We start from the raw sequence: 9,822 nt of genomic DNA on the forward strand, positions 1-9,822 counted from the left end.
GAATACTTGCATATCTGCTAATAATATCAACTAATAACAAATGGAATTTATTCTACATACCAGGATTCAGGATTAATCACAGTGAAGTATTTTAGATATAAGATTTGTGAGGTACATGCCTCACAAGCACAGGTAAGCTGAAAAACATACTACTAGAGCTCTGACAATTGTACAGGCAAATGAACCAATCTCTGAGAACAATCTTACAAAATGTTTCTCAAGGTGCCTTCATCAGTGTCATGGAATTAAATCACACATGTACTCTTGTATGCTGCCCCTAAGTTCTTCTGTATCGAATGAGCAAGGGCAGAACAGGACACATCAGTTACTAACAAGGGCTAAATTAAATATAGGCATAAAATTAAAAGGGCACAGCATACATTTTTGCTACAGTTTTCACTAATTTCCCAGGCTTGGTGCAGCTGTTTGAGAAGTGTGTTCATTAGCTAGTTTTATTTCAGTTTATTTTGAAAATATTAACATCCTCAGTGGTTATTTTGTTTTCTATTTTTGAAGGCCAAAAAAAGAATCAAATTAATTCAGTATGAGAAAAAAAATCATTGCAAATGTTGAAGCTCGTTATCAAGTGCAAAAGTATTTGTGTGTCAATATTGAAGACAACTACAACTCTCTGTTAATTCTGCCTTCTGAATATGTAAATGCAAAACATATTGTATGGAGCTTATTCATGTTCTACTAATTTTTTTTTTTTAGGTAACTGTAAATTTGTATGCTATATTTAAGAACAAATAATATATTTAGGAATATATATTCAATACATTTAAGAAAGAAAATAGTTAACTTTTTATGTCTATTGCTCTTATTTTCATAGTAATGCTTAGAGACTGTAAGCCAAAATCTATTGTGACAGGAGCTGTTCAAAGACCTCAGCTTAAATGGTTTTCTTTAAGGAAAAAAAAAAAAAAGAATTTATGTGTCATGCATATTTGCATATCTCACTGGTATTATAAGAAAAGGAATACAGTGCTTCTCAGATCCAGGCACAGGATCTGTTTGCTAGGCTGAAGGACAAGAAGGAAGATCTGGGATTGTTAGTTTCACGCACGACTCATCCCCATGCCCCTCCATGGTTTCAGCTCAGTTTTCACAAATAATCAAAGTAGGCAGAAATTAAAGTTGTATTATACATTTTAACTTTTGTATGATAAAATTGTACTTAAGGATGGCTGAAAACAATGACAAGCATGTCCTGTGCTGGTTTTGATGCAGACTAAGACAGTAAAAAAGAACAATAAAAATCTGCTGTAACATGCTTGCAGGACTTATGTCAATTCAAATCATTTTTGAAGGATATTTCTGTGATCTCTGGCTAAGTGAATTTCTAGATTTCATAAATTGGCCATGCTGGGAAGGAGATAAACTGTGGAACTGGATCTTTCTGATAATGTTTTCTGTGCCACTGTATTAATGTTTCTTTTCCTATACTACTGAAATAAAATTTCTCCTGCTACTTGGCAAGAATATTGAATAAAGATAAAACCAGCCATGCTTATTCTTATATTTTCCCAGGTCTGCTACATTAGGAAGAGAGTGAGATAGAACAAGACCCAGCCTGTTTTTCCAAACTGTCATACAGAGCAGTGCACTGCAGCAGCATGTACAGTGTCCACAAAATCCTCTCATCATTTTAATTTACAGAGCTTACCTGCACTTCAAGAGTAAGTCTTTGAGATAAATTTTTATACTGTACGTTGTCTGAGAACTGTAATAACATTACTCTGTGTAATATGAAATACAGGACATTGTTATTAGCAACAGTTATAAAAATAACTAACTACAGGTTTTTACATATGGTTTCAGGTAAGGTACAGAACACCAGAACTATGATAGACTCTACAGGATGCTGTTGGAGAGAACATCACTTCCTGTTCTTTGGGCAGTGAAACAACCCTTCTCATTCAATATTCTAATCCCTGATGTTGTGTGATACATTTGGAACTTGGCATTGGTGTGATAACCTTTGAAACCATTAGTTAGTTGGGATGTTTAATTTTTTTTTCTTGTTTCTTTTAATTTATGTGTCTCCCTCTCATTTATTCATACATAAAAAGTATACAAGCACCATAATAATGGAAACATAATGCAAGTCTGTGTTTATCAGTACTTGGGATAGGGTTGATTCCTCTCCATATAGCAGAAATAAGAAAGTCTACAGAGTATAGCAGTTAAATGTGAGACTCATATGCACAGAAGAATTGTATCTCTAGTCCCATCAACACGGTTGTGGGATAAATCACCCGCCCACTGGAAAACACAGACACAGAACATTATCTGGTGCAATGATGACTCAAAAAGTTGGCGGCAGCTAATGGTGCAGAAAGTGGTTGTTGTTTTCAACCTGCTCCTTCACACCGACAAATGCAGGATTAGCGGCACACAGAGCAGCAGGAAGATTCATACTCACTGTAGTCAGAGCATTCTGCATGTCACTTCTGTTCCCAGAAATGATGGACAGCATTTAGCTACTGACTCTAAAAGCCTATTTTTGGTAACTTTTTATCCCATATGCTTTACTTCTGTCACTACAGAGCACTCATGCAAATTTATGTATGGAGGCTGCTGTTACAAAGGCACAATTTATTGGCCTGCATTAATTTTACTACAGTAGATTATGACAGACAGAAATTACCATAGTAAAGATGTCTTAATTTACACAAAGGAGACCTCTTCTTTTATTCCTAACTAGAATTGCAGTTCTTGTAGAGCTAATTATTATTATCTATTCTTGATTGAACATCTGTCACTTCTTTTAGTCTTGGTGCTATTCTAGCTAACCATATTTTTAGAATAATGGAGGAATTTTCAGTCTCAATTCAGAAGTAGTTCATATTGGAAAATATAATCTTGATTGGCAAGAAAATTGTTTATGTGATTAAAATTTTTTCCAGCCCAGCTTCATATCAGTACATTACCATAACTGCTAAACTCCTTCTTGGTCATCTTGAAGCTGCTTTCAAAAATCTTTATTTAATATATTCACTTCCCCCTAGTCACAGTGCATATACTCAAGATTCCTTCCTTTATTATCTATCAGATTTTTCAACTCAATCAATGTCAACAGATTCCTTCCTTCTGTTAGAAAACATTCCATTCATTTAGTGGCTTGTCAGATGTCACTCTACGGTTGCTTTTGAATAAGCTTTTAATTCCTTTAATTTATACTTTCTTTTGTCTTCTTGAATGGATGTATATTACAGAGTGTGCTTTTTTATATACTTCTAGATTTGAAGATGCTTCTACATTTTAGTTTATATATGATTTTCATTCTATCATTGATTTTTGGTTGGGTGGGTCTTGTGGGAGGGACAAGAGGACGAGTAGATTACTTTTCTAGCCAGAAACACCTCTAAGTCAATGGCTAGGTGGGTGAAATTCAAGAAAAATTGTTGAAGATCTATAATGACTCCTGGTGTTTCAGTAGATGGCACTCTGCTCTAAGGAGGAATGGAGTTGCTGTACATCTGTGGTGCTAGCTAGTGATTAAGTATAAAAAGGTAAGCTTAAAATTGAAGTGAGGGTTATGATGTCTTTAGATCATGAGATATCCCACGACACATATCACAAGAATAACAGCATTTTTGTGAAACTCCACTTTGGTTAATTATTTGTATAACTTGAATTCCCACTGCCATTTCAGTCTCAAAGAGCATTCTTCATTTTCAACCAAAACTTGTTTCACACAGCATTTTAATTAAAGGCTTACTGCATTTCAAGAGTGGATGGATTAACATAAATGAGTGTATGATTTGTCCAGGACAACAAAAAAAGAGTAATAAGGCCTGTTATTATGCGAGTATTGATATCTAGTCTAAGTAAGTACTGTCTCTCTGATGACCTAATGCTTAATAGTATTCCAAGTTGTACTGCAAAGACTGCTGTGCACACAGAATTATAGAATGATAGAATCCTTAGAGTTGGAAGGGACCTCTGAAGGCCATCTAATCCAACTTCCTTGCAATGAACAGGGACACAACATCTAGATCAGGTTCTCCAAAGCCTTATCCAGTCTCACCTTAAAAGTCTCGAGGGAGACTTTCATCACTTGCATCAACTACATCTCTGGGCAACCTGTTCCAGTGCCTTACCATCTTCATTGTAAAAGATTTTTTCCTTTGATCTAATCTAAATTTACTCTCTCTGAGATTGAAACCACTTCCTGTTACTCTGTTACCACAGACCCTGCTAAAGAGTCCGTCCCCTTCTTTCCTGTAGCTCCCCTTTAGATACTGAAAGGGTACTTTCAAGTCTCCCTGAAGCCTTCTTTTCTCCAGGCTGAACAGGCCCAGCTATCTCAGCCTGTCCTCATAAGAGAGGTGTTTCATTCCATGGGTCATTTTTGTGGCCCTTCCTTGGATGCACTCCAACAAATCTATGTCTCTTCTGTACTGAGAACTCCACATCTGAATGCAGATTCAGATTTCTCTCCAGGTGAGAAGGGCAAGATCACCTCCCTTGCCCTACTGGCCACGCTTCTTTGGATGCAGCCCAAGATACGGTTGGCTTTCTTGGCTGCAAGGGCACATTGCTGCCTTATGTCCAGCTTCCCATCCACCAGTAGCCTCAGGTCTTTCTCAGCAGGGCTGAGTTCAATCCTTTCATCCCCCAGCTTGTATTGGTGATGGGAGTTGCTTCGACCCAGGTGCAAGATTTTGCATTTGGATTTGTTGAATCTCATGAGGTTCACCTGGGCCCACTGCTCAACTGTCTAGGTTCCCCTGGATGGCATCCCATTCTTCTGGTGTGTCGACCACACCACACAGCTTGGTGTCATCAGCAAACTTGCTGAGGGTGCACTCAACCCCACTATCAGTGTCACTGATGAATATATTAAAGAGTATCAGCCCCAGCACCAACCCCTGGGGGACACCACTGGTCACCAGTCTCCATCCAGATGTTGAGCCACTGACCACCACTCTCAGGACCTGATCATATATGGATTGTATGAATTGAAGAGGCATGGTGCTGCCTTTCAAACTTAATTGCGGTTGTTAACATAATGCTCATACATGAACATAATGCTCATATGTCATCAAGACTATTCATATTTAGCTGGCAGTTTTTGAATCACTAGCACTTTGAATGTAAACATTTGAAATCATGCTGGGGGAGTGAAAATGCTGGTGGTGGCCCTTCTCCAAGATAAGCTTTATGACTGGGAGCTGCCAAAAGAGATGCTGCTGAAGGAATGTGATTGAATGAAAACCTTAAAGAGCATTGGGTGTCTACAGCATGGCTCTGTTAGGGCTCCAGGTTTAGGGTGTTGGGAAACCTTCACATGACTTGATATGTGTTTGTATGAAGTGAAGACTGAGTTTACTGTGAATACCCAGAATTTATACTGTTTGCATGTTTGTATCTAAATACTGGCTCCATCTACAGAACCTCTTTTCATAAGGAAATCATTTATTTATACAAATACAGAATCCTATTGTGTGTATCTCAGCATGTGATGCCAGGGTGGCAGTAACTAGTCTAATCACAGCCACCAATAAGAAGGAAATTGTAATTAACTGCAAAACGTAGCAGCAATATGAAACCAGACAAATTAGAAGCCTGGAGGGACTCCAGCTGCCAGAAAGCTGAATTTCCATCTCTAAGAATAATGGGTTATTTTTTGATCTCTAACTAGATGTTATCAGTATAGGAAAAGTGAAAACATAGGTTATTAAGGGAAAAGATGTGAGAAGTGAGTGATTTGCAAGGACTAATACCTGAACACTAGAGAAGCTGATAAAGGCTTGATGAGTTCAGTGCCATAAATTCATGCACAGGGAGAGCATTTCTTGCATGAAAGCAAGAGTTGCAGAGATGTGTTTTGAAGGAGCTGAGGTTTCCAGGGAATCAAAATCAGAATTGCTCAACATCTAAAGCAGAGGCTGAAGGAATGTGTTAGGTAGAAACTTACCAGGAAAATCATACATTGTTGAACGCATGAAGGATTGAAGGAAAATTGTTTAGTACTTGGGAACTAGAGCAAAAGAAAGAAAAAAAAGAAAAACACTTTCTTCATGTTCCAGTGGCACAATATTGATACAGTGTTAACAGCTATATATTACTGCCTAGCAGTGACCCATACAGTGGATGATACCCCTAGGCACACTGTAAACACATTGCGATTAGATCACAGCTGAGGAAGTTATTGCTGAGTAAATTCAATTATAGAGAATGCTAATAAGAGAGTCAAGGACTATGCTGTAGATGTAGTGGTTGCTCAAGAATATCACCACTAAAAGGTATAAAGAGCAAGAAAAACTTTCAAAATAGATTCACCAGCATGGTAATACCTTTACTTGTGATACTTCAAACAAATTAACAAAGCATGAACAAAACAGAGTACAATAGGCCATAAAAAATACTTTTGAAAATGGACAGCTTTCAACAAGCAGATGCTAGAGGAGGCTGTGGTGAGTGATGACTAATGTGGGCAAAAAGTGATTTTCTTTAGAGTGGTCAATGAATATGTATGGCAAATGTAAGAGCTGACAGCTGTCACGGATAAAGTTGATCTCCCATGTCTGCGAAGATGCAGAGCCCTCTACTGTCTGTATGGATACTCACTTGACATGGAACAGTGTAAAGCATGTTAATATTACCATGATCTTCAACAGAAGAATAATATACAATTTTTTGATAGAAATCCCAGTATTATCCTTAGGAAGGTCAAAACAGAGGTGTGAGCTACTGTGTGAGCTACTTATTCCTATCAACTGACCAGTGTTGAGATTGTTGGGAAAAGATACCAGGATGTATAACAAGGAGAAAGAATGTAAAATGGTACAATTAGGATAACAACTGAATGGGAAAAAAAAATCCTTTCTACAAACAAGTTTCAAGATCCATACAATTGAAAACGGTGCAATAAAGTGAGTGTAATTTCCATTGCAGCATCTTTAAAGTAGCTTTCCTAATGAAGAGCTAATAGATATGCAGCCTTTGCACATGGTTACTCAGCAGATAATGCATGAAAAGTTTCCCATAATCTCTTCATCTGGAAAAAAGAAAAAGGAAAGAAAAAAAAAAAAAAAAAAAAGCACAAGAGAGTTATTCCAGTGTATCTCTGCAAAAGTTCTTTTGGTGTGCGAGTATTGGGACCCAGTGGCCCGATTTCCTTGTGATTTTGCCATCAGGTTACTCCCTTAAATTATAAAATTTAGTTCTCTCCCTATGGAGCTGGAAGATGTTGCGTTCTGCTCCTATTGCATATAGTATTACAGCTATTAGGGAAAGTTTCAATTTCACTTTTTACCTGCAGGCAACTATCACAGTTCCAGCCAGTCTGCCTTCTTTCCCAGATGACCTACTATATCATTTGAGTTCTCTATTATGCTATCTATTATAGATCACAAAAAATGTTGCTTCTGTATGAAATTTATAATATCTATGTTCTCTGATATATCCTTATATGAAAGTGCTATGGTATCATCTCTGGGCATGTTACTAGAACAGATGGCTAACCAAGAACATAAACAACTCTTCAGTATGTTTGGAGAGCACGCTCTTGGAAGTTGGGGACCTCTGGAGTTCACAGACAGTCACTGATTCAGAGTTCAGGATTTCCAAGGAAGTGGAAAATGCAGTTCTGGAACAGATTCGAATCCTCAAAAATAAAATAAAATAAAAATAACTCCTCACCAAAACAACTGTAAAGGAATAATGGTAGTTGTTTTTGTAAGTACTGCTTTCTTTAGGTATCTTTAGGTAGGATTTTTTTTTTTTTTTTTTTTTTTTTTGTGAAATGCATAATAAGATGCATAGATGTAGGCATCAGCTTTATTTATTGCTTTGGCTTTGAGAAAACTGCTGGATTTTCTTTTTTCCTTCTGTAGGATTATGATGACATTAGACAGTAAAGGTATACAGAGCTTTGGCAGGTGCTTATTAATAGATGCTATAAATCTAGAGATAAAACTTCATGAAGCAATTTGAGGGAAAGATTGAAAGATGGTTGATGATGCCAATACTAGTTTGAAATACTGGAAGTAGTACTTTCTGTCTTGCAGCTCCATAGTCATAATATATAGCTCTGTGATTTTTCTCACCTATTCTCTTTATTTACCAAGTGCTGTATCCTCCATATGCTCCGCACCTTTTCAAATAATTAAACTGTCCTTATTGTTTAATCATATGTTGCTTTATTCCATCTCATCAGTCTCCACAATTCAGTCATAATTCACTCCCTGTAGAGGCTGTTCATTCTAACAGGCTGGAAGAGCAAACAAAAGTCTGTTGCCAAACTCATCAACTACTTAATCAGCTCTTTGTTTGTAAATGTTGAACATAGGGTGATAGTTTTCTTTGGAGTGAGCACAACAACGTCTCTGCATGTCAGTCAGTATTTGTGTATTTGTGCAGCCTACTCTCCTTAGAATTGCACTGAAGAGTTTTGGAGTTTATCCATCTGATTTGTAAATCTCTTTTAACTATTTCATTGCCCTGGTACTGTTGTTCCACTCCGGGTCCTTATTCTGTTTTGTCCCTTTGTCTTCCATGTACGTGATTCCTTAATCCTTTGTCTGTTCATTCAGTTTATCTTAATTTTATCTTGCAGCCTTGCTTCTTGCCAGAGCTATTTCCCTACTCCACTTACTGCAGATAGGGATCAGTGATTCCCTGTCACCTTATTCTACTAACCTTAGTCCCACTGTTCATCCTGTACTTTAAAATTTCTCTCTGTCTATCAAACACACCTTCTCCAGTTTCTCTCCCATTTCTGTACTAGCTTCTAGACCTTCCATCCTCTTCTCACAGCCATGATCTTGCTGTCCAACTACCACCTCACTAGGCCAATGCTCCTTTCACAGAGTTTCCCTGTCTCTTCCCCTTGTCTGGGCCTCCAGACTCCTTCTCTGACTTCTCTTCCTTGTCCTTATGGCACTTAAAGCTGGAAAGATGCATTTCTTCCTTCCTTGGGTACCTGGCATATGAGAGTATGAGAGGTGGGCTCCCGTACTCAGCCCCATAGAGGGTAACTGTAGCCAGGCCTTGCAGGTAGAGCTCAGGTCTTCCTGTGCTTCAGCAGAACGTGCTTCTCCAATCTGCAGGACACCTTCATGCTCTGCTAAAGCTGCATGAGGGGCTCTGACACAATCTGAAAATAAACATTTTCAGGCAAGCTTCCTACCAGCCATGTTCACAATAAAAAACACTTCTGATAACATAGCTAGTTAAGAATCTGTTCTGGTAGTTTCTTCATTCTTGGGCTCAAACATTAAACTAAACAAGCCAAACATGTAAGTGTGCTTTGTGCTCTTTTGTATGTGAAGGTTCTACTTACAGATCCAAATATGTAAAAGTCTTTATACACATCAGGTGGGATTTGAAACTACTCACAGACCACCAGCATTTAGTATTGTCTAACCCAGACAGTTTATTCTTGAATCTCTGTCCCCCTCGTTGCTGTTATCAGGTGTGTACGTAGGTTCTCTGCTCAGCCATCTCAGCTGTTTGTCTGATGTGGACAGATATTTCAAAGTTGTGACAGTGGTGGAGAGAATCAGACAGCAGTTTGTATATTGGACATCTCTGGTCTGAAGGAAGGTATTAACTGTATTTTCTCTCTATATGGAATTATATTGCACTAATTACAGTACGCGTTTTTAATGACATATTTTTCCAGGAGTCTGTTTATGTACACATAGGTTGCAATTTTAGCTGGAGTTCCTACTACTGAAAGATATTTGGACAGTCTTAGGGATTGTAATAACTGTCCAGTTACACTTTTTAGCAGTTTAAGGAGCACCTAGGGTTCCTCTTTTGTTCAATTTCATTATCATGAGATCTTGGAAGATTATTAGATCACTG

This window comes from Phasianus colchicus, chromosome 3 (genome assembly GCF_987193195.1).
Source record: "Phasianus colchicus chromosome 3, bPhaCol1.hap1.1, whole genome shotgun sequence".
NCBI classification, from domain to species: domain Eukaryota; kingdom Metazoa; phylum Chordata; class Aves; order Galliformes; family Phasianidae; genus Phasianus; species Phasianus colchicus.